This window comes from Cherax quadricarinatus, chromosome 30 (genome assembly GCF_038502225.1).
Source record: "Cherax quadricarinatus isolate ZL_2023a chromosome 30, ASM3850222v1, whole genome shotgun sequence".
Taxonomy (NCBI): domain Eukaryota; kingdom Metazoa; phylum Arthropoda; class Malacostraca; order Decapoda; family Parastacidae; genus Cherax; species Cherax quadricarinatus.
In genome coordinates this window covers 37,430,261-37,453,289 of record NC_091321.1, presented here as the reverse complement: position 1 = coordinate 37,453,289, position 23,029 = coordinate 37,430,261, and positions in this window count along the sequence as shown.

Below are 23,029 nucleotides of genomic sequence, written 5' to 3'. Positions count from 1 at the left end.
ATATTCATACCGCATTTATGTTGCATACCACATTTCCTCATCCACATCATCCCTAAAACATCCTTCCTTATTCATTCCGTATGTCTCCAAGAGTTGTTTTAACCCCGACGGGCCCATCACGACGTAGGAGCCAGAGCAACCATCACCACTCCAACACCACCTACTACACTCTGACTCCTAATGTCATGATGGGCCCGTCGGGGTTAAAACAGCTCTAGGAGATATACGGAATGAATAAGGAAGGATGTTTTAGGGATGATGTGGATGAGGAAATGTGATATGCAACATAAATGCGGTATGAATATTCATACCGCAATATGTCAAGTATAGGTTTTTGGTGTATGTCTTAGTTAAGATGTGTATGTCTTAGTTGGAGGTGAATGTCTTAGATTTGGTGTGTATGTCTCATGTCTTAAATTTGTGATTGAAATGTATAAGATGTGGGTGATATGGAATTGGTGATCGTGATTTTTGTGTGAATAATTATAAAAAATGTGTGTTTTCTGTGATATTAGTGGTGGGGTCATAAAATCTGGTAATCGTCTTGGATATAGTGTTCTTAGATAATGTAGGGTACAACAGGTTGAAACAAGGTGGGTTGGGTGTGATGTTACCAACCACCAAGTAACACAATGGGAGTGTGACGTCACTGGAGGTGAGCTCGTCGGTCCTGTGAGGTGTGACATCGTGTGTTGGTGGTAGTGAGGTGAGTGCGCTTAGATATTGTCAAATATGATTTTTTTTTTTGTGTGTGAAATGTTTATAAAAATGAGTGTTTTCTGTGATATTAGTGATTTTTGAGGTAAGTGAACATGGGTGATTGTAGTTGGTGGTTGTCTTAGATTATGCGTGTGTGTACAAGATATGTTTTCAGTTGATGGTGATCATGTACTAAGTGTTTGCGTATTTGGTTTGTGTTCATGCTTTTTTTTTTAATGCGCCAAATGGGGAGGGAGTTCTTGGTTATAGTGATTTGAGGGGATTTCTATAAAAAGGATGTTGGATGGTGATGTTAAACTTAGTTTCTGGTGATTTTGACGGTGATTTGGTAGTAATCAGTAGTGTTTTGGGAGTATTCGGAGGTGTTTGATGGTGTTTTTTGAAGGTGTTCAAATGATGTGCAGAGTACTTTTTGAAGAAGATCAGTGGTGTTCAGAGTTAAGAACATAAGAACATAAGAACGAAGGAACACTGCAGAAGGCCTACTGGCCCATGCGAGGCAGGTCCAAGTCTCCTACCGGCTTAAGCCAATGCACCCAACCTAGTCAGGTCAGGTCACATTGACTTAAGGGAGGAACACGGCAACCGACCTGGTAGCACAAGCTATCAGGTCTAACTCACACCCACCCACATCCACTCATGTATTTATCCAACCTATTTTTAAAGCTACACAACGTTCTGGCCTCTATAACGGTACTTGGGAGTTTGTTCCACTCATCCACAACTCTATTACCAAACCAGTACTTTCCTATATCCTTCCTGAATCTGAATTTTTCCAACTTAAAACCATTGCTGCGAGTCCTGTCTAGGCTAGATATTTTCAGCACACTATTTACATCCCCTTTATTTATTCCTGTCTTCCATTTATACACCTCAATCATATCCCCCCTAATTCTACGTCTTTCTAGAGAGTGCAGATTCAGGGCCCTTAGTCTATCCTCATAGGGAAGGTTTCTGATACATGGGATCAACTTTGTCATCCTCCTTTGTACATTTTCCAGAGAATTTATATCCATTCTGTAATAAGGTGACCAAAACTGTGCAGCATAATCTAAATGAGGCCTAACCAAGGATGTATAGAGTTGAAGAACAACCTGAGGACTCCTATTATTTATGCTTCTTGATATGAAGCCAAGGATTCTATTAGCTTTATTGCGAACACTTATGCACTGTTGTCTTGGTTTCAGATTACTGCTAACCAGAACTCCTAAATCTTTTTCGCAATCCGTAATATTAAGATCTACATTATTTAGTTTATATGTGGCATGATTATTGTCCTGTCCAACATTTAGAACTTTGCATTTGTCTATATTAAACTGCATCTGCCACTTCTCCGACCACTGCATCAGTCTATTCAAATCTTCCTGGAGTGCTCGAATGTCCTCGTCAGAATGAATTCGACGGCCTATTTTGGTGTCATCGGCAAACTTGCCGATGTCGCTCTTTATGCCCTCATCTATGTCGTTTATGTAGATTGTGAACAGCAGGGGGCCCAACACTGACCCCTGTGGAACACCGCTCGTGACACTTCCCCACTCTGATTTCTCCCCATTTATGCAAACTCTCTGCTGCCTATTTGTCAACCATGCCTCTATCCAGGAAAAAATTTCTCCTCCTATTCCATGTGCTTTAATTTTCCTCAATAGTCTCTGATGTGGGACCCTGTCAAAAGCCTTACTGAAGTCCATATACACAATATCATATTCATTACCATGATCTACCTCCTCAAATACCTTAGTGAAAAAAGTTAATAAATTCGTAAGGCAGGAACGCCCCTTTGTAAAACCATGCTGAGATTCGTTGATTAATTTATGCTTTTCAATGTGGCTACGAACTGCCTCGGCAATTATTGATTCCATAAATTTTCCCACTATGGAGGTTAGGCTTATTGGTCTATAGTTCGAAGCTAAGGACCTGTCACCTGTTTTGAAAATAGGTATCACATTTGCCATTTTCCACTTATCTGGCACCATGCCAGTTTGTAGTGATATGTTGAAAAGATTAGCCAAAGGTGTGCTAAGCTCCTCTTTACATTCCTTTAGAACCCTTGCATACAGTTCATCAGGGCCTGGGGATTTGTTAGGTTTTAATTTATCTATTTGCCTAAGGACCATGTCACTTGTGACCCTAATAGTACACAGTTTATTATCGTCCTGTTCTACATAATTTATCATTACTGGAATATCGCTGGTATCCTCCTGTGTAAAAACTGAGAGGAAGTATGTGTTAAAAATTCTACACATTTCCTTATCACTGTCAGTGAGCTGACCCGAGGAACTTTTGAGTGGGCCTATCTTGTCCCTGATCTTACTTCTGTATACCTGAAAGAATCCTTTTGGGTTAGTCTTCGATTCTCTTGCAACTTTAACCTCATAATCTCTTTTTGCTTTTCTAATTCCCTTTTTTATTTCTCTCTTTAACTGAATATATCGATTTCTCAATTGCCCCTCTCCTCTTTTGATTTGCCTATATATGCCTCTCTTTTGACCAATCAGATATTTTAATCTATTGTTCATCCATTTAGGATCATTTTTGTTTGATCTGATTTCCCTATTTGGAACATAATTTGACTGAGCAGCTAGAACTATGCCCTGGAAAGCATCATATCGGCAACCATCACCACCTACCTGACCCTTAGTCAGGTCATTCCAGTTCAGCCCACCTAAGTAATTTTTCAGTCCTATGAAATCAGCCAAGCGAAAGTCAGGGACGGAGACTTGATTGCCATTATTAGGGGAATTCCATGATATATTAAAACTGAGTGATTTGTGATCACTTTCCCCAAGCTCATCATTAACCTCAAGATTATTAATTAGTGTTTCCCTACTGGCAAGAACCAAGTCAAGGAGGTTATTTCCCCTAGTTGGCTCTGTCACAAACTGTTTTAAAAAACAATCCTGGATCGTATCAAGAAAGTCACCTGACTCTAAATTTCCTGTCAAATTGCTCCAGTCAATCTGTCTATAGTTGAAATCTCCCATTAGCACAACATTTTCGTATGTAGATGCCTTACGAATTTCGTCCCATAGAAGTTTACTGCACTCCCTATCAAGATTTGGGGCCCTGTAAATCACACCCAAAATTAGTTTTTCTCGGCCCTCGAGAAGCTGTAACCAAACAGATTCAGTGGCTGACGCTTCTAATTTAATATCTTGTCTAACACAACAATTTAAATTGTCTCTGACATACATCGCTACTCCACCACCTTTCCTGTTGACCCTGTCAGTGTGGAATAATTTATAGCCTTGTATGTGACATTCAGAGGGCATCTCTCTATCTTTCAGATTGAGCCAGGTCTCTGTTATAGCAATAATATCTATGTCTCCTGCACTTGCAATTAATCTTAGCTCATCTATCTTATTTCTTACACTCCTGCTATTAGTATAGTAAACCTTAAGGGAGCTAGTCCCTTGCTGCCCTCTGCTGTCCCCCTTTGTTTGCTGACCTGATCTATTGTCTTTATTTATAACTTCATGCTGAATGCCTTTTATACATTTACTGTTTCCAACCCAAGTGTTGCAACCTGCTTGTTTCCCACACACACCCATACCTCTATCTTCCATCAGTTTAAAATCATAGGCATTTCACCAATGGCCTTCTCAATCGAGTCTGCAAGAGCTACCACCCCAGCCCCAGAGAGATGTACCCCATCCCTTGCATACATATCATGTTTGCCATAAAAGTTGTTCCAGTTGTCAATGAATGGGATTGCATGTTCCTTGCAGTATCTGTCTAGCCAGCAATTTACACCAATTGCCCTAGACAACCATTCATTTCCTACTCCCCTTCTAGGCAAGATGCTACATATGATTGGGATCCCTCCCTTAGACTTAATGAAATCTATAGCTGACCTGTACTTATCTAGCAGCTCTTCTCTCCTACCCTTCCCAATATCATTTCCACCAGCACTGAGACAGATAATGGGCTTGCTCCCATTACCTGACATGATATTATCCAGCCTGTTGACAATGTCCCCAACACCAGCTCCAGGGAAGCACACTCTATCTCTCATCTTCTTATTCCTATTACAAAAAGCACGGTCAATGTATCTTACCTGAGAGTCACCAACCACAAGAATGCGCTTACCTCCATTAGCAGGGGCAGTAGTACCCTTACCTTCACTGGCCACTGAAGTACATTCATCCTGAAGAACAGAGAAGCGATTTCCTACCTTCAGATCTTCACTCTTAACTTTCCTTACTCTGATGCGCCTTCCATTACTGTGAACTACTCGCCACTTGTAGCAGGTGCTGGGCTGCACCTCACTGCTGGTAGCCGTTGCTGCCACCCCAACTACAGCCTCCTCACAGCGAGAGACAGACTGCACCTCGCTGCTAGAAGCCTCATTCCCCACAACTCCAGCCACCTCACACTCTCTCCCAGACCCATTGAGGTGGACCTTCAGCCTCCTAATCTCCTCCTGGAGAAGCAAGACCTCCTCCTTCAACTCTCCAACCCCAATTTTTAAAACACTGCAGAAGCAAGCCATGCTTTGTAACCGTCCACACTAATCCCCAAGGCAGCTCAGGGTCTGTGACCTCACGTGACGACTGACCACTGACCATTGAGTTGGTTCAAAGTTAGTCAGTGTGTTAGATATGGTAATGTCTCATGTCATAAGTGTCTGAGTTAGTTTTTGTGTTAATGTTGTAAAGTCTGGAGACTAAGGGAGTAGTATGGTGGATGTGTTGTAATTTCAGTTAATGAAATGTGTAAGTGTAGATAAATTAGAGATGATAAATCTTATTTGGGAGTAATCAAAATGATATTTTGGAAGTGCTTCAGTGATGTTTGGAAATGTTCAAAGGTGTTTATGTGAGTATTCAAATGATTTATGAGAGTGTTCGAAGTAATCTTGGGGTTGTTCTGTAGTGAGATGATAAAGGTTGTGGATGAGAGATATTGAGAAAAGGTGGTCTCAAATGATGTATGAGAGTGTTTTGAAGGTGTTCAAAGTAAAGTGAGGTGTGTGTGTGTGTGTGTGTGTGTGTGTGTGTGTGTGTGTGTGTGTGTGTGTGTGTACTCACCTAGTTGAGGTTGCAGGGGTCGAGTCCAAGCTCCTGGCCCCGCCTCTTCACTGGTCGCTACTAGGTCACTCTCCCTGAACCATGAGCTTTATCGTACCTCTGCTTAAAGCTATGTATGGATCCTGACTCCACTACATCGCTTCCCAAACTATTCCACTTCCTGACTACTCTGTGGCTGAAGAAATACTTCCTAACATCCCTTTGATTCATCTGTGTCTTCAACTTCCAACTGTGTCCCCTTGTTACTGTGTCCAGTCTCTGGAACATCCTGTCTTTGTCCACCTTGTCAATTCCTCTCAGTATTTTGTAAGTCGTTATCATGTCCCCCCTATCTCTCCTGTCCTCCAGTGTATTCAGGTTGATTTCCCTTAACCTCTCCTCATAGGACATACCTCTTAGCTTTGGGACTAGTCTTGTTGCAAACCTTTGCACTTTCTCTAGTTTCTTTACATGCTTGGCTAGGTGTGGGTTCCAAACTGGTGCCGCATACTCCAATATGGGCCTAACGTACACGGTGTATAGGGTCCTGAACGATTCCTTATTAAGATGTCGGAATGCTGTTCTGAGGTTTGCCAGGCGCCCATATGCTGCAGCAGTTATTTGGTTGATGTGCGCTTCAGGAGATGTGCCTGGTGTTATACTCACCCCAAGATCTTTTTCCTTGAGTGATGTTTGTAGTCTCTGACCCCCTAGACTGTACTCCATCTGCGGTCTTCTTTGCCCTTCCCCAATCCTCATGACTTTGCACTTGGTGGGATTGAACTCCAGGAGCCAGTTGCTGGACCAGGTCTGCAGCCTGTCCAGATCCCTTTGTATTTCTGCCTGGTCTTCGATCGAATGAACTCTTCTCATCAACTTCACGTCATCTGCAAACAGTGACACCTCGGAGTTTATTCCTTCCGTCATGTCGTTCACAAATACCAGAAACAGCACTGGTCCTAGGACTGACCCCTGTGGGACCCCACTGGTCACAGGTGCCCACTTTGACACCTCGCCTCGTACCATTACTCTCTGCTGTCTTCCTGACAAGTATTCCCTGATCCATTGCAGTGCCTTCCCTGTTATTCCTGCTTGGTCCTCCAGTTTTTGCACTAATCTCTTGTGTGGTACTGTGTCAAACGCCTTCTTGCAGTCTAAGAAAATGCAATCCACCCACCCCTCTCTCTCTTCTCTTACTGCTGTCACCATGTCATAGAACTCCAGTAGGTTTGTGACACAGGATTTCCCGTCTCTGAAACCATGTTGTCTGCTGGTGATGAGATCATTCCTTTCTAGATGTTCCACCATTCTTCTCCTGACAATCTTTTCCATGATTTTGCATGCTATACATGTCAGTGACACTGGTCTGTAGTTTAGTGCTTCATGTCTGTCTCCTTTTTTAAAGATTGGTACCACATTTGCTGTCTTCCATGCCTCAGGCAATCTCCCTGTTTCGATAGATGTATTGAATATTGTTGTTAGGGGTACACATAGCGCCTCTGCTCCCTCTCTCAGGACCCATGGAGAGATGTTATCTGGCCCCATTGCCTTTGAGGTATCTAGCTCACTCAGAAGCCTCTTCACTTCTTCCTCGGTTGTGTGTACTGTGTCCAGCACATAGTGGTGTACCCCACCTCTCCGTCTTTCTGGAGCCCCTTCTGTCTCCTCTGTGAACACTTCTTTGAATCTCTTGTTGAGTTCCTCACATACTTCACTGTCATTTCTTGTTGTCTCTCCTCCTTCCTTCCTTAGCCTGATTACCTGGTCTTTGACGGTTGTTTTCTTCCTGATGTGGCTGTATAACAGTTTCGGGTCAGATTTGGCTTTTGCTGCTATGTCGTTTTCATATTGACGTTGGGCCTCCCTTCTTATCTGTGTGTGTGTGTGTGTGTGTGTGTGTGTGTGTGTGTGTGTGTGTGTGTGTGTGTGTGTGTGTGTGTGTGTGTGTGTGTGTGTTAGGTGGTCATAGAGTTTTGTGAATATCATGGTTACAGTGATTTTAGCGTATTTGAGTTAGGTTAGGTTAGGTTAGGTTAAGTTAGGTTCGGTTAGGTTAGGTTGGGTTAGGATAGGTTCGGTTAGGTTAGGTTAGGTTAGGTTAGGCTAGGTTAGGATAGGTTCGGTTAGGTTAGGTTAAGTTAGGATAGGATAGGATAGGTTAGGTTAGGATAGGTTAGGTTAAGTTAGGTATGGTACAACAGGTTGAAACAAGGTGGGTTGGGTGTGATGTTACCAACCACCAAGTAACACAATGGGAGTGTGACGTCACTGGAGGTGAGCTCGTCGGTCCTGTGAGGTGTGACATCGTGTGTTGGTGGTAGTGAGGTGAGTGCGCTTAGATATTGTCAAATATGATTTTTTTTTGTGTGAAATGTTTATAAAAATGAGTGTTTTCTGTGATATTAGTGATTTTTGAGGTAAGTGAACATGGGTGATTGTAGTTGGTGGTTGTCTTAGATTATGTGTGTGTGTACAAGATACGTTTTCAGTTGATGGTGATCATGTACTAAGTGTTTGCGTACTTGGTTTGTGTTCATGCTTTTTTTTATGCGCCAAATGGGGAGGGAGTTCTTGGTTACAGTGATTTGAGGGGATTTCTATAAAAAGGATGTTGGATGGTGATGTTAAACTTAGTTTCTGGTGATTATGACGGTGATTTGGTAGTATTCAGTAGTGTTTTGGGAGTAATCGGAGGTGTTTGATGATGTTTTTTGAAGGTGTTCAAATGATGTGCAGAATATTTTTTGAAGAAGATCAGTGGTGTTCAGAGTTGGTTCAAAGATAGTCAGTGTGTTAGATATGGTAATGTCTCATGTCATAAGTGTCTGAGTTAGTTTTTGTGTTAATGTTGTAAAGTCTGGAGACTGAGGGAGTAGTATGGTGGATGTGTTGTAATTTCAGTTAATGAAATGTGTAAGTGTAGATAAATTAGAGATGATAAATCTTATTTGGGAGTAATCAAAATGATATTTTGGAAGTGCTTCAGTGTTGTTTGGAAATGTTCAAAGGTGTTTATGTGAGTATTCAAATGATTTATGAGAGTGTTCGAAGTAATCTTGGGGTTGTTCTGTAGTGAGATGATAAAGGTTGTGGATGAGAGATATTGAGAAAAGGTGGTCTCAAATGATGTATGAGAGTGTTTTGAAGGTGTTCAAAATAAAGTGAGGTGTGTGTGTGTGTGTGTGTGTGTGTGTGTGTGTGTGTTAGGAGGTCATAGAGTTTTTGTGAATATCTTGGTTACAGTGATTTTAGTGCATTTGAGTTAGGTTAGGTTAGGTTAGGTTAGGTTAGGTTCGGTTAGGTTAGGTTAGGTTAGGTTAGGCTAAGTTAGGATAGGTTCGGTTAGGTTAGGTTAGGTTAGGTTAGGTTAGGCTAGGTTAGGTTAGGATAGGTTAGGTTAAGTTAGGTTAGGTTAGGTTAGGTTAGGTTAGGTTAGGATAGGTTAGGTTAGGTTAGGTTAGGTTAGGTTAGGTTAGCTTAGGTTCGGTTAGGTTCGGTTAGGTTCGGTTAGGTTAGGTTAGGTTAGGATAGGTTAGGTTAGGTTAGGTTCGGTTAGGTTAGGTTAGGTTAGGTTAGGTTAGGTTAGGTTAGGTTAGGCTAGGTTAGGCTAGGTTAGGTTTGGTTAGGTTCGGTTAGGTTAGGTTAGGTTAGGTTCGGTTAGGTGTGTGTGTGTGTGTGTGTGTGTGTGTGTGTGTTAGGTGGTCATAGAGTTTTGTGAATATCTTGGTTACGGTGATTTTAGTGGAATTTGAGATGGGTGATGAGATGCATTTGTGGATGTGAAAATGTGAATTTTGTGTGTGTTCAGAAGAGGTGTGTTGGGAGATGGGTGAGTGGATGTGAAGAAATGCGGGTGAGATGGAGAGGGGTATGGGGAGGGTTGTATTAGAAATTTAATGAAATATGGGGAGATTTTACTGAAAATAAAGGTAATGTGTGAATATTTTAAAAAGAAATTATAGAATTGAAAAGTTATGATATATTGGAAAAGAATGGAGGGTGTTGAAACATGTCGCAATAGTTGGATAGTGAGATTAGTTGATACGAGTATAATATCAATTTATGTGGATACAAGGACATGGGTAAGGAGAGGATTTTATTAGAATTTTAGTAATGTACAGAGGAATGTGTATTACATTTAAGATTCAGTAAAAAGAAGGGAAAAAAATGTGAATAAATTGGTAATTGATGAGGGTTGTGGGTAATGTAGTCGAACTAGAGATGCTGAAAAGTGTTTATAAGTTGTGGATTGTTGTTGTGACTTTTTCTGATGAAATTAGCTAAGACGAGAAAAATAATGTGGGATGTGGGTGTTGTGGGTTGTGGGTGTTGTGGGATGTGGGTGTTGATCTTAGTTTATGGTGATTTTGGTGGTGTTTTAGTAGTATTCAGTGGTGTATTTGGGAGTACTCAAATGGTGTTTTGAGGTTATTCAAAGGTGTGATTATAAGTTGTGGGTTGTTGTTGTTGTGACTTTCTGAAGAAATTAGTTAAAACGAGAAAAATATTGTGGGGTGTGGGTGTTGTGGGTTTGTGGGTGTTGTTGTCGAACTAGAGATACCGAAAAGACGTTATAAGTGGGTTGTTGTTGTGACTTTTTCTGATGAAATTAGTTAAAACGAGAAAAAATTGTGGGGTGTGGGTGTTGTGGGTTTGTGGGTGTTGTTGTCGAACTAGAGATACCTGAAAGACGTTATAAGTGTGTTGTTGTTGTGACTTTTTCTGATGAAATTAGTTAAAACGAGAAAAAAATTGTGAGGTGTGGGTGATGTGGGTGATGAGGGTTGTGGGCGATGTGGGTTGTGGCATGTGGGTGTTGATCTTAGTTTATGGTGATTTTGGTGGTGTTTTGAGTGTATTCAGTGGTGTTTTAGTAGTATTCAGTGGTGTATTTGGGAGTACTCAAATGGTGTTTTGAGGTTATTCAAAGGTGTTTTTGAAGGTGTTCAAATAATGTGCAAAGAGTACTTATGAAGGTGTTCTGGGAGTATTCAGAGGTGATTTGGGGGTGTTCGAATGATGTTTTTGGAGTATTTAAAGGAAATTGATGGTGTTTTTTGGTGATGTTCAAAGTAAAGTGTTTGAGTTAGTTTTTGTGATAATGTTGTGAAGTCTGGAGACTGAGGGAGGAGTTTGTGGGGATGAGTTGTAATTTAATGAAATGTGTAAGTGCAGATAAATTAGAGATATCAAATCTTATTTGGGAGTATTCAAAATGATATTTTGGAAGTGTTTCAGTGTTGTTTGGAAATGTTCAAAGGTATTTTTGTGAGTATACAAATGATTTATGAGAGTGTTTTGAAGGTGTTCAAAGTAAAGTGAGGTGTGTGTGCGTATTAACTTCGTAACCTGGAGTTTACCTGGAGAGAGTTTCGGGGGTCAACGCCCCCGCGGCCCGGTCTGTGACCAGGCCTCCTGGTGGATCAGCGCCTGATCAACCAGGCTGTTGCTGCTGGCTGCACGCAAACCAACGTACGAGCCACAGCCCGGCTGATCAGGAACTGACTTTAGGTGCTTGTCCAGTGCCAGCTTGAAGACTGCCAGGGGTCTGTTGGTAATCCCCCTTATGTGTGCTGGGAGGCAGTTGAACAGTCTCGGGCCCTTGACACTTATTGTATGGTCTCTTAACGTGCTAGTGATACCCCTGCTTTTCATTGGGGGGATGGTGCATCGTCTGCCAAGTCTTTTGCTTTCGTAGTGAGTGATTTTCGTGTGCAAGTTCGGTACTAGTCCCTCTAGGATTTTCCAGGTGTATATAATCATGTATCTCTCCCTCCTGCGTTCCAGGGAATACAGGTTTAGAAACCTCAAGCGCTCCCAGTAATTGAGATGTTTTATCTCCGTTATGCGCGCCGTGAAAGTTCTCTGTACATTTTCTAGGTCGGCAATTTCACCTGCCTTGAAAGGTGCTGTTAAAATGCAGCAATATTCCAGCCTAGATAGAACAAGTGACCTGAAGAGTGTCATCATGGGCTTGGCCTCCCTAGTTTTGAAGGTTCTCATTATCCATCCAGTCATTTTTCTAGCAGATGCGATTGATACAATGTTATGGTCCTTGAAGGTGAGATCCTCCGACATAATCACTCCCAGGTCTTTGACGTTGGTGTTTCGCTCTATTTTGTGGCCAGAATTTGTTTTGTACTCTGATGAAGATTTAATTTCCTCATGTTTACCATATCTGAGTAATTGAAATTTCTCATCGTTGAACTTCATATTGTTTTCTGCAGCCCACTGAAAGATTTGGTTGATGTCCGCCTGGAGCCTTGCAGTGTCTGCAATGGAAGACACTGTCATGCAGATTCGGGTGTCATCTGCAAAGGAAGACACGGTGCTGTGGCTGACATCCTTGTCTATGTCGGATATGAGGATGAGGAACAAGATGGGAGCTAGTACTGTGCCTTGTGGAACAGAGCTTTTCACCGTAGCTGCCTCGGACTTTACTCTGTTGACGACTACTCTCTGTGTTCTGTTAGTGAGGAAATTATAGATCCATCGACCGACTTTTCCTGTTATTCCTTTAGCACGCATTTTGTGCGCTATTACGCCATGGTCACACTTGTCGAAGGCTTTTGCAAAGTCTGTATATATTACATCTGCATTCTTTTTGTCTTCTAGTGCATTTAGGACCTTGTCGTAGTGATCCAGTAGTTGAGACAGACAGGAGCGACCTGTTCTAAACCCATGTTGCCCTGGGTTGTGTAACTGATGGGTTTCTAGATGGGTGGTGATCTTGCTTCTTAGGACCCTTTCAAAGATTTTTATGATATGGGATGTTAGTGCTATTGGTCTGTAGTTCTTTGCTGTTGCTTTACTGCCCCCTTTGTGGAGTGGGGCTATGTCTGTTGTTTTTAGTAACTGAGGGACGACCCCCGTGTCCATGCTCCCTCACCATAGGATGGAAAAGGCTCGTGATAGGGGCTTCTTGCAGTTCTTGATGAACACAGAGTTCCATGAGTCTGGCCCTGGGGCAGAGTGCATGGGCATGTCATTTATCGCCTGTTCGAAGTCATTTGGCGTCAGGATAACATCGGATAGGCTTATGTTAATCAAATTTTGTGGCTCTCTCATAAAAAATTAATTTTGATCTTCGACTCTCAGTCTGGTTAGCGGCTTGCTAAAAACTGAGTCATATTGGGACTTGAGTAGCTCACTCATTTCCTTGCTGTCATCTGTGTAGGACCCATCTTGTTTAAGTAGGGGCCCAATACTGGACGTTGTTCTCGATTTTGATTTGGCATAGGAGAAGAAATACTTTGGGTTTCTTTCGATTTCATTTATGGCTTTTAGTTCTTCCCGCGATTCCTGACTCCTAAAGGATTCTTTTAGCTTAAGTTCGATGCTTGCTATTTCTCTGACCAGTGTCTCCCTACGCATTTCAGATATATTGACCTCTTTTAGCCGCTCTGTTATTCTTTTCCGTCGCCTTTAAAGGGAGCGCCTGTCTCTTTCTATTTTACATCTACTCCTCCTTTTTCTTAGAGGAATAAGCCTTGTGCATACATCGAGTGCCACCGAGTTAATCTGTTCTAGGCATAAGTTGGGGTCTGTGTTGCTTAGTATATCTTCCCAGCTTATATCGGTTAGGACTTGGTTTACTTGGTCCCACTTTATGTTTTTGTTATTGAAGTTGAATTTGGTGAATGCTCCCTCGTGACTAGTCTCATTTTGTCGGTCTGGGGCTCCACGCATACATGTCTGAACCTCAATTATGTTGTGATCTGAGTATATTGTTTTTGATATGGTGACATTTCTTATCAGATCATCATTGTTAGTGAAGATGAGGTCTAGTGTATTCTCCAGTCTAGTAGGCTCTATTATTTGCTGGTTTAAATTGAATTTTGTGCAGAGATTTAAAAGCTCGTGTGAGTGTGAGTTTTCATCAGAGCTGCCTCCTGGTGTTATTACTGCAACAATATTATTTGCTATATTCCTCCATTTTAGGTGCCTTAAGTTGAAATCCCCCAGGAGCAAGATGTTGGGTGCAGGAGCTGGAAGATTTTCCAGACAGTGGTCAATTTTTAACAGCTGTTCCTGGAATTGCTGGGATGTTGCATCCGGAGGCTTGTAGACTACCACAATGACTAGGTTTTGGTTCTCGACCTTTACTGCTAAAACTTCCACTACATCATTTGAGGCATTAAGCAGTTCTGTGCAAACAAGTGACTCTGCAATGTACAGGCCAACCCCTCCCCCCTTTTGCCTGTTCACTCTGTCACATCTGTATAGGTTGTAACCTGGGATCCATATTTCGTTGTCCAAGTGATCCTTTATGTGGGTCTCAGTGAAAGCCGCGAACATTGCCTTTGCCTCTGCAAGCAGTCCACGGATGAAAGGTATTTTGTTGTTTGTTGCTGGCTTTAGACCCTGTATATTTGCAAAGAAGAATGTTATCGGACTGGTGGTATTGTTGGTACTGGGGGGGGATTTTTTTCCGGCATTAGTATCTGTATCTGTTGGTTTGGAGTGGAGGCCATCGACTGTGGTTCCACTCCAGGAATGACTGGATTTGGTGTACGATTTCTGCCATTTCCTGCCAGTTTTTTTTTCCTTCCTGGCACTAAAAAACCTCTCCCTCTTGAGTGGCTGTGGCTACCCAGGTTTTCCCATGGCCTGGATGTTTTGTATCTTTTTGTCCCCTTCAGATGGTATGCCTGGCAATTTAAGTTATAGCACAGTCTTTCCTGTACTGAAGAGGTACACATTTCAGGGTGAAAAAGCTTACAGGAAGGGAGTTTGCATTTTCCTGTTGTCATATGGGTATGGCATTTTCTAGGGTGGTCATAGTTGCATGTCCCATCTGTTTTTCCAGATTTCCCATGCCAGCAGATACCAAGTGCATAGTATGTGCACAGGCTTGGTTTCCGCTTGCCTTGGGTTTCTGTGACTGTATTCCCTGTTGGTGCATGTTTCCCTGTCTTACTTCTATCCTCCCTAGCACCAACAATGGAGCTCCCACCAGTTGTTTTTGGTAATTTATCCTCACTATTGCTATTGGAGTCCTCTTGTTTGGTATTTGCTGCGGTATTTCTAGTTTGCAATATTGGCTTTATCTTATCTTTGACTACACTTGTTTCCCTACTATGGCTCCTGTCCCCTATGAGGTCATTTATATGTATTCCTTCCTGCGTATAATTCCCGACTACCTGGACAAAATCTCCAGCTTCACCATTACTGTCTCCCAGGACAGTATCTCCAGCTTCACCATTTCTGTCTCCCAGGACAGCACCTCCAGCTTCACCATTACTGTCTCCCAGGACAGCACTATCAGCCCCACATTTACTGACTACCAGGACATCACCTCCAGCCTTACAGTTTGTGACTACATGGCCAGTATCAAGGGCAGTACCATTCAGCCCAGACTTTTTATGTTCCCATCTGTTGTAGAAAGCTTCCAGGTTTTCTATGAAAGCAGCTTTGATGTTGTCCTCTTTTAATACCCTTGTGATTTTAGTCCACAGATTTTCCTCATTTGGGCATACCCAAAAACACTTCCCTGTTTTAATACTGCTTGTAGCTAGTTCTTGGATATCTGCACAAGGAGCGTGACACCAATTTCCACAAAAATGACAATTTATCCATGTGGAAGCCCGTTTGTTTGACTGACCACGGACTACACACAGCTTCATAATGATTTGAATGGTTGATTTACTGCAATTCTACTAGCAACCTCTTGAATATTATATTAATAACCTTAAATGAAGTTCTAGCTATTTGTATTTCTGTTTCTAACTCTTTTTGTATATTGGACAGCTTACCGTCACGTTCCTGATTTTTAATGTTTGTGTTTATAAGGGCGCTTACAACCCCATCCGTTTACAGTCTGCTTTATTGTCCAACGAAACTGTTTGAAACCAGTCCCGGGTTCGGACCAGTCAAGGGTTCGGACCAGTCAAGGGTTTGGACCAGTCAAGGGTTCGGACCAGTCAAGGGTTCGGACCAGTCAAGGGTTCGGACCAGTCAAGGGTTCGGACCAGTCGATCTGCTCTGATCAGTGGGTCACTTATTTAAAACATACTGGTCGGTGATTTGAGCTAACACATGAAGGATCTACTGGAAATTATCTACCCGAGTAATATGTGATTTGACTGATACAAAAGTATAACTTGCGTGTTGAAGAGCCGGTGATATCTGGCAGCTCCTACAGTGACGAACGGTCGACCTCAACCCTTGTTTATCAATCGCTGTATCTAGCTTTTCTATTTTTTTTTCCGTCTCCACCACAATAAATGCTATATTATCACTATAGTTGACTGGTGCAAATTTTGGAGGAAGGACGCTTTTTCTGTAGTAATAATTGCTTCTCGTTGTGTATATTGCGACCGCTGGTAACTACAGGTTATATGAAATTCACAGTAACGTCTGGTATTTCAAGAAAAGGAAACTAATGAAAGTCACTCCACTCCACTAAGTACCATTATAATACTGGTTAGTTGCTACTACAACACTGTATTCTGCTATTCACTGGTATCACTAGATTATATGCGAGTACACTAGCAGGCCAGGAAGATTATTAAAACAGCTGACCTGTGGTAAGTTTCTGGCGACTTCTGGCACCTGCCTCTATAGGCTTATCACTTCATTTACAAATTCACCTGTTTTAAAATGACACTTTAGCCTTTATCATCAATATACTAGGGAGCCACTGTAGTATACACTATACACTATGTATACTCAATGTTATCAGGGAGACTTTCTTTCCTCTGACATGAAAAGTTCAATTATTATTATTTTTTTTTCACACGGGACACAGGCCTATGATTCCCCTCTGGCAGTAAATTCTGCTAGGTAGTGCACACTAATTCTCCTTTTTTGACTCAGTATGTAATGTTTTCCACCCAAGATTGGTTCCAGGCGCTAGAGGGATGTATCGTATAGGATTGATGACACAAATTAAAGTTCTAGCACGTAAGAGCGACCGTGAAAACACGAGAAAACCCGGAGCTCAACGAGGCACGCTGACACGCTGACACGCTGGGACTGTACTTATACTTATACTTATATGTAAAATTGTGACTAGTGAATTTATCGAAAAGTGGTTATAAGTGTTGTGGTGACTTTCTGATGAAATAGTTAAAACGAGAAAATTTGGGGGTTATGAGTGAAAATTGTGAGGTGTTGGTTGGAGTGTGAGGGTTTGGGGGGGTGGGGAGGAGGAGAGAGAGAAGGTTACTTCGTGGGGAGTGACCTGAGATGAAATAGTTAAAACGAGAAAAAATGTGAAATTATTTGGATTATCCTGGGTTAAGAGTGAAAATGTTTTCCCTATGTTGTATATGAAATGTGTAGGGGAGAAGTCGACAAGATTCAGCCTGTGTGCAGAGCCATCGCGTGACGTCACTGACATAGGGGGAAGTCGACAAGATTCAGCTTGTATGTGTGAGGTCATCTCGTGACGTCACTGACCGCCGAGTAAACACACTTTTTAGTTCATTTAACTTTAATGAGAGGAATACTGACGTCACACTTGTTTAGACCTGTAGTAAGAGAAAGTACCATGCCCCATAGGAGGAGTTCATTTGTATGCTTACCCCCCAGAGGGGGGAATCCAAAAGCTTGATCCGAGGTGTGGAAAATTTTATAGGGTGCTTACCTGTATGTACCTCAACATTATATACATACAAGTAATCTCATTGGGAGACAACCATATTGTTTACCGTAGTCACCCTGTGTAGACATGTGAGAAAACTTAACCACCTCTGGTCACTACAGGTGGCCCCTCGACCCTCACAATCTTGTCCACATCTATCCGAGACCAGTATAAATTGGGTAGCACCCTCAAGCACGGCGCCATTAATTAATTGTGGACTGTATAGATTATATTAGTTTAACTGAATGAAGGGGAAGGGGGGTAGGATATACATGGATACATCCATCAAGGAAAAACATTTGTACATAATCCCACTACTTACCAGATATTCCCTGGTGGTCACTTGATGTGGCTGGATCACCCTTAACCTATCCAATTAAAACATACCTAACTGGCCAGTATCAGTCTGTTATAACTAGAAGGGTTACTTAACTGGGGGTGATTGATGCTCCTTATTTCCTCCATTCACCATCTCATTTCGACGTCCCGCCACACCGACACGGTTCTTATTCCAGCAGGACGAGGTATCCGTTGGTTTGTCCCGGTTTAGAAGTCGTGATACCATAAAACTTCACTATCCTCGATACGATAATCACGCGTTCACTCGGAGCAGGGCGATCTATTTCACATCCCACATTCTCTTAACTTAATGTTATTATCACTGATTACATTACCATTCACTAGACGATTTAACGTCTCATAATCATTATACACATTAGAGGTCACTCCATTATGATCTGAGGCCGATGAGTAAGGATTAACTCACGGGTATTTCCCCTGGACACACACCATGGCGTCGCACCAGTCAGCACCGGTCCTATCATTATTCACTAATTTTACCATTTTATTACGGTGGTCCCACAAATCACGTTCCCTCACTCTTCACTAGAGACAGTCACGACACTTCCTCTTATGAATTGAGGCCTATATTAATCCTTAGGCCGCCGTGAACGCCCGTTTCCTCATCCCCGGTTTTCACAGCCTCCTCACCCATTCAAAACACTGCCGCCACCTCGTGCCCCAGCTCGACCCCTAACCCCCCCGCACATCTGCGCAGGCGCAGCGGGAACCCAGTTGGTTCCATTCAATATACAAATACATTTTGACCCAAATCAACACATTAAACACTTATTAGGCACTATAGCTTCGGAAATTAAATAATTTCCACACGAGGAATTGGAGGAGAAAACCTCGATCCAAGGAGACGGAGTCTTTGTATTATCGAGAAAACCTTTGATCCAAGGAGATCATAAGAATTTGGAAACCCCATAGGGGGGGAATCCAACAAAAACTTGATCCAAGGAGATGGAGTCTTGGTATTATCGAGAAAAAAAACTTGATCCGAGGAATTGGAGTCTTTGATATCGAGAAAAACTTGATCAGAGGAGATCATAAGAAAATGAAATTGGGATGGGGGTGAAAGTGGGAGGGGGAAACTCAAAAAATTTGATCCGAGGAGATGGAGTCTTGGTATTATCGAGAAAACTTGATTCGAGGAGAGCAAAAGAAAATTAAAAAAAAATTGAAAAAAATCGGAAAAAAATTCGGGGCGCGGGGGCGATCCGGCCGACGCTGCAGAAGGCGCAGCAGAAGGAGCGGGGCGGGGCGCGAGGGGCACGGGCGGGGCGCGAGGGCGCGGCGGGGCCGGTGGGTCGGCGCGACGGTCGGGGGGGGAGGGGGAGCGGGGGGGCGCGAGGGGGGGCGGGTGGGGGGGTCGTGGGTGGGGTCATGGGTGGGGGTCGAGGGTGGGGTCGTGGGTGGGGTCAAGGTCATTAGCACATAGGTGTGAAAAGGCGGCATCCTTTGATGAGCCATACAGCCGCCTCCAGTACTACTTATATATATATATATATATATATATATATATATATATATATATATATATATATATATATATATATATATATATATATATATATATATATATATATATATATATACACATACATATATAACCACGAACGAGTGGTATTAATCAATGACAACTCTGCGACTAGCCGACGATTCGAACCCATGTCGTTTTGGTCCACCTTATTGTGAGTGAAAATCACACGTGATTCTCTAACCCACGGGACCATGCAATCCTACAAGAATGACGCACCCAGCAGAGCTAGGTGTTTTACCGTCATCCGAGGACATACGGTGGTGTGGGTGCCTTTGAGTTAATTTCAGTCTTCTCCCCATTTGGTGTGCTAGTCTCACGAGTAACATATATTCATTATTGTAACCATGAACGAGTGGTATTTATCAATAACAACACTGCGACTAGCCGAGGATTTGAACTCTAGGCCTTTGGCATAGAGATCACAACACTGATGAGTTCCTACCTAGACTCAATCGTCTGGTACCTTCTATTAAGTTCACAATAGATCACGAAATAGATAACACTCTCCCCTTTTTAGATATTTTAATCCATCGCGTCGACAGAAGACTCAAATTTACAGTTTACAAGAAGACCACCAATGTGTCATCATTCATTTATTATTATTCCAGTCATGAATCTAGGGTTAAAAGGAATGTTTTCCTCGCAGAGTTCCTAAGAGCTTTTCGTACCTGCCGTCCTGAGTATTAGAAGATGATATCAACAAGATATTTAACATAGCCACAAAACTGAGATACCTCGGGGATTTTGTTGACTTTTGCTAATACTTCAGAGATGATGAAGCAAAATAAAGTTATCTTCATCTTCTCAGAAGTATTAGCAAAAAATCTCAAGACAATTAACCCTGCCATCACATAGCCTCTGCTGCTAATACTACACAAGAACATAACAGAGGAGGAACACTGAAACAGACCTAATCAGATCCAACCACTAACAGAAATAGTCAAACCATATCACGGGCGGGATTTGAACCCGCGGTCAGAGAGTCAAAAACTCCAGACCGTCGCGGTAGCCACTGCGACAGTCTGGAGTTTTGAGACTCTCTGACCGCGGGTTCAAATCCAGCCCGTGGTATGGTTTGTTTGTAATCGTATCATTACGATTTCGTGAGCCAGAAAAAGTCACTGGTAGGCGGGATTCCCAAGTGGAAGTAGATCCTTCCCAAAGAGATGGGTTAGTTGTAGCAGCCGTGTGTTTATACCTTTCTTGCACAACTTGTCAGACACTGCAACATCATGGAATCTTGGTTCAGAGGACATCCAAGACCTTCTTCACGGCTGCTACAACTAACCTAACATCTACAAGACCTTCTTCACGGCTGCTACAACTAACCTAACATCTACAAGACCTTCTTCACGGCTGCTACAACTAACATCTACAAGACCTTCTTCACTGCTGCTACAACTAACATCTACAAGACCTTCTTCACTGCTGCTACAACTAACCTAACATCTACAAGACCTTCTTCACGGCTGCTACAACTAACCTAACATCTACAAGACCTTCTTCACGGCTGCTACAACTAACCTAACATCTACAAAACCTTCTTCACTGCTGCTACAACTAACCTAACATAAACAAGACCTTCTTCACGGCTGCTACAACTAACCTAACATCTACAAGACCTTCTTCACGGCTGCTACAACTAACCTAACATCTACAAGACCTTCTTCACTGCTGCTACAACTAACCTAACATCTACAAGACCTTCTTCACTGCTGCTACAACTAACCTAACATCTACAAGACCTTCTTCACTGCTGCTACAACTAACATCTACAAGACCTTCTTCACTGCTGCTACAACTAACCTAACATCTACAAGACCTTCTTCACGGCTGCTACAACTAACCTAACATCTACAAGACCTTCTTCACGGCTGCTACAACTAACCTAACATCTACAAGACCTTCTTCACTGCTGCTACAACTAACCTAACATCTACAAGACCTTCTTCACTGCTGCTACAACTAACCTAACATCTACAAGACCTTCTTCACTGCTGCTACAACTAACCTAACATCTACAAGACCTTCTTCACTGCTGCTACAACTAACCTAACATCTACAAGACCTTCTTCACGGCTGCTACAACTAACCTAACATCTACAAGACCTTCTTCACGGCTGCTACAACTAACCTAACATCTACAAGACCTTCTTCACTGCTGCTACAACTAACCTAACATATACAAGACCTTCTTCACTGCTGCTACAACTAACCTAACATCTACAAGACCTTCACTGCTGCTACAACTAACATCTACAAGACCTTCTTCACTGCTGCTACAACTAACATCTACAAGACCTTCTTCACGGCTGCTACAACTAACATCTGCAAGACCTTCTTCACGGCTGCTACAACTAACATCTACAAGACCTTCTTCACGGCTGCTACAACTAACATCTACAAGACCTTCTTCACGGCTGCTACAACTAACCTAACATCTACAAGACCTTCTTCACGGCTGCTACAACTAACATCTACAAGACCTTCTTCACGGCTGCTACAACTAACATCTACAAGACCTTCTTCACGGCTGCTACAACTAACATCTACAAGACCTTCTTCACGGCTGCTACAACTAACATCTACAAGACCTTCTTCACGGCTGCTACAACTAACATCTACAAGACCTTCTTCACTGCTGCTACAACTAACATCTACAAGACCTTCTTCACGGCTGCTACAACTAACATCTACAAGACCTTCTTCACTGCTGCTACAACTAACATCTACAAGACCTTCTTCACGGCTGCTACAACTAACATCTACAAGACCTTCTTCACAGCTGCTACAACTAACATCTACAAGACCTTCTTCACTGCTGCTACAACTAACATCTACAAGACTTTCTTCACGGCTGCTACAACTAACATCTACAAGACCTTCTTCACGGCTGCTACAACTAACATCTACAAGACCTTCTTCACTCCTGCTACAACTAACATCTACAAGACCTTCTTTACGGCTGGTACAACTAATATCTACAAGACCTTCTTCACGGCTGCTACAACTAACATCTACAAGACCTTCTTCACTGCTGCTACAACAAACATCTACAAGACCTTCTTCACTGCTGCTACAACTAACATCTACAAGACCTTCTTCACTGCTGCTACAACTAACATCTACAAGACCTTCTTCACGGCTGCTACAACTAACATCTACAAGACCTTCTTCACGGCTGCTACAACTAACATCTACAAGACCTTCTTCACAGCTGCTACAACTAACATCTACAAGACCTTCTTCACGGCTGCTACAACTAACATCTACAAGACCTTCTTCACGGCTGCTACAACTAACATCTACAAGACCTTCTTCACGGCTGCTACAACTAATATCTACAAGACCTTCTTCACGGCTGCTACAACTAACCTAACATCTACAAGACCTTCTTCACGGCTGCTACAACTAACATCTACAAGACCTTCTTCACTGCTGCTACAACTAACCTAACATCTACAAGACCTTCTTCACGGCTGCTACAACTAACCTAACATCTACAAGACCTTCTTCACTGCTGTTACAACTAACCTAACATCTACAAGACTTTCTTCACTGCTGCTACAACTAACCTAACATCTACAAGATCTTCTTCACTGCTGCTACAACTAACATCTACAAGACCTTCTTCACTGCTGCTACAACTAACCTAAAATCTACAAGACCTTCTTCACGGCTGCTACAACTAACATCTACAAGACCTTCTTCACTGCTGCTACAACTAACCTAACATCTACAAGATCTTCTTCACTGCTGCTACAACTAACATCTACAAGACCTTCTTCACTGCTGCTACAACTAACCTAACATCAACAAGATCTTCTTCAC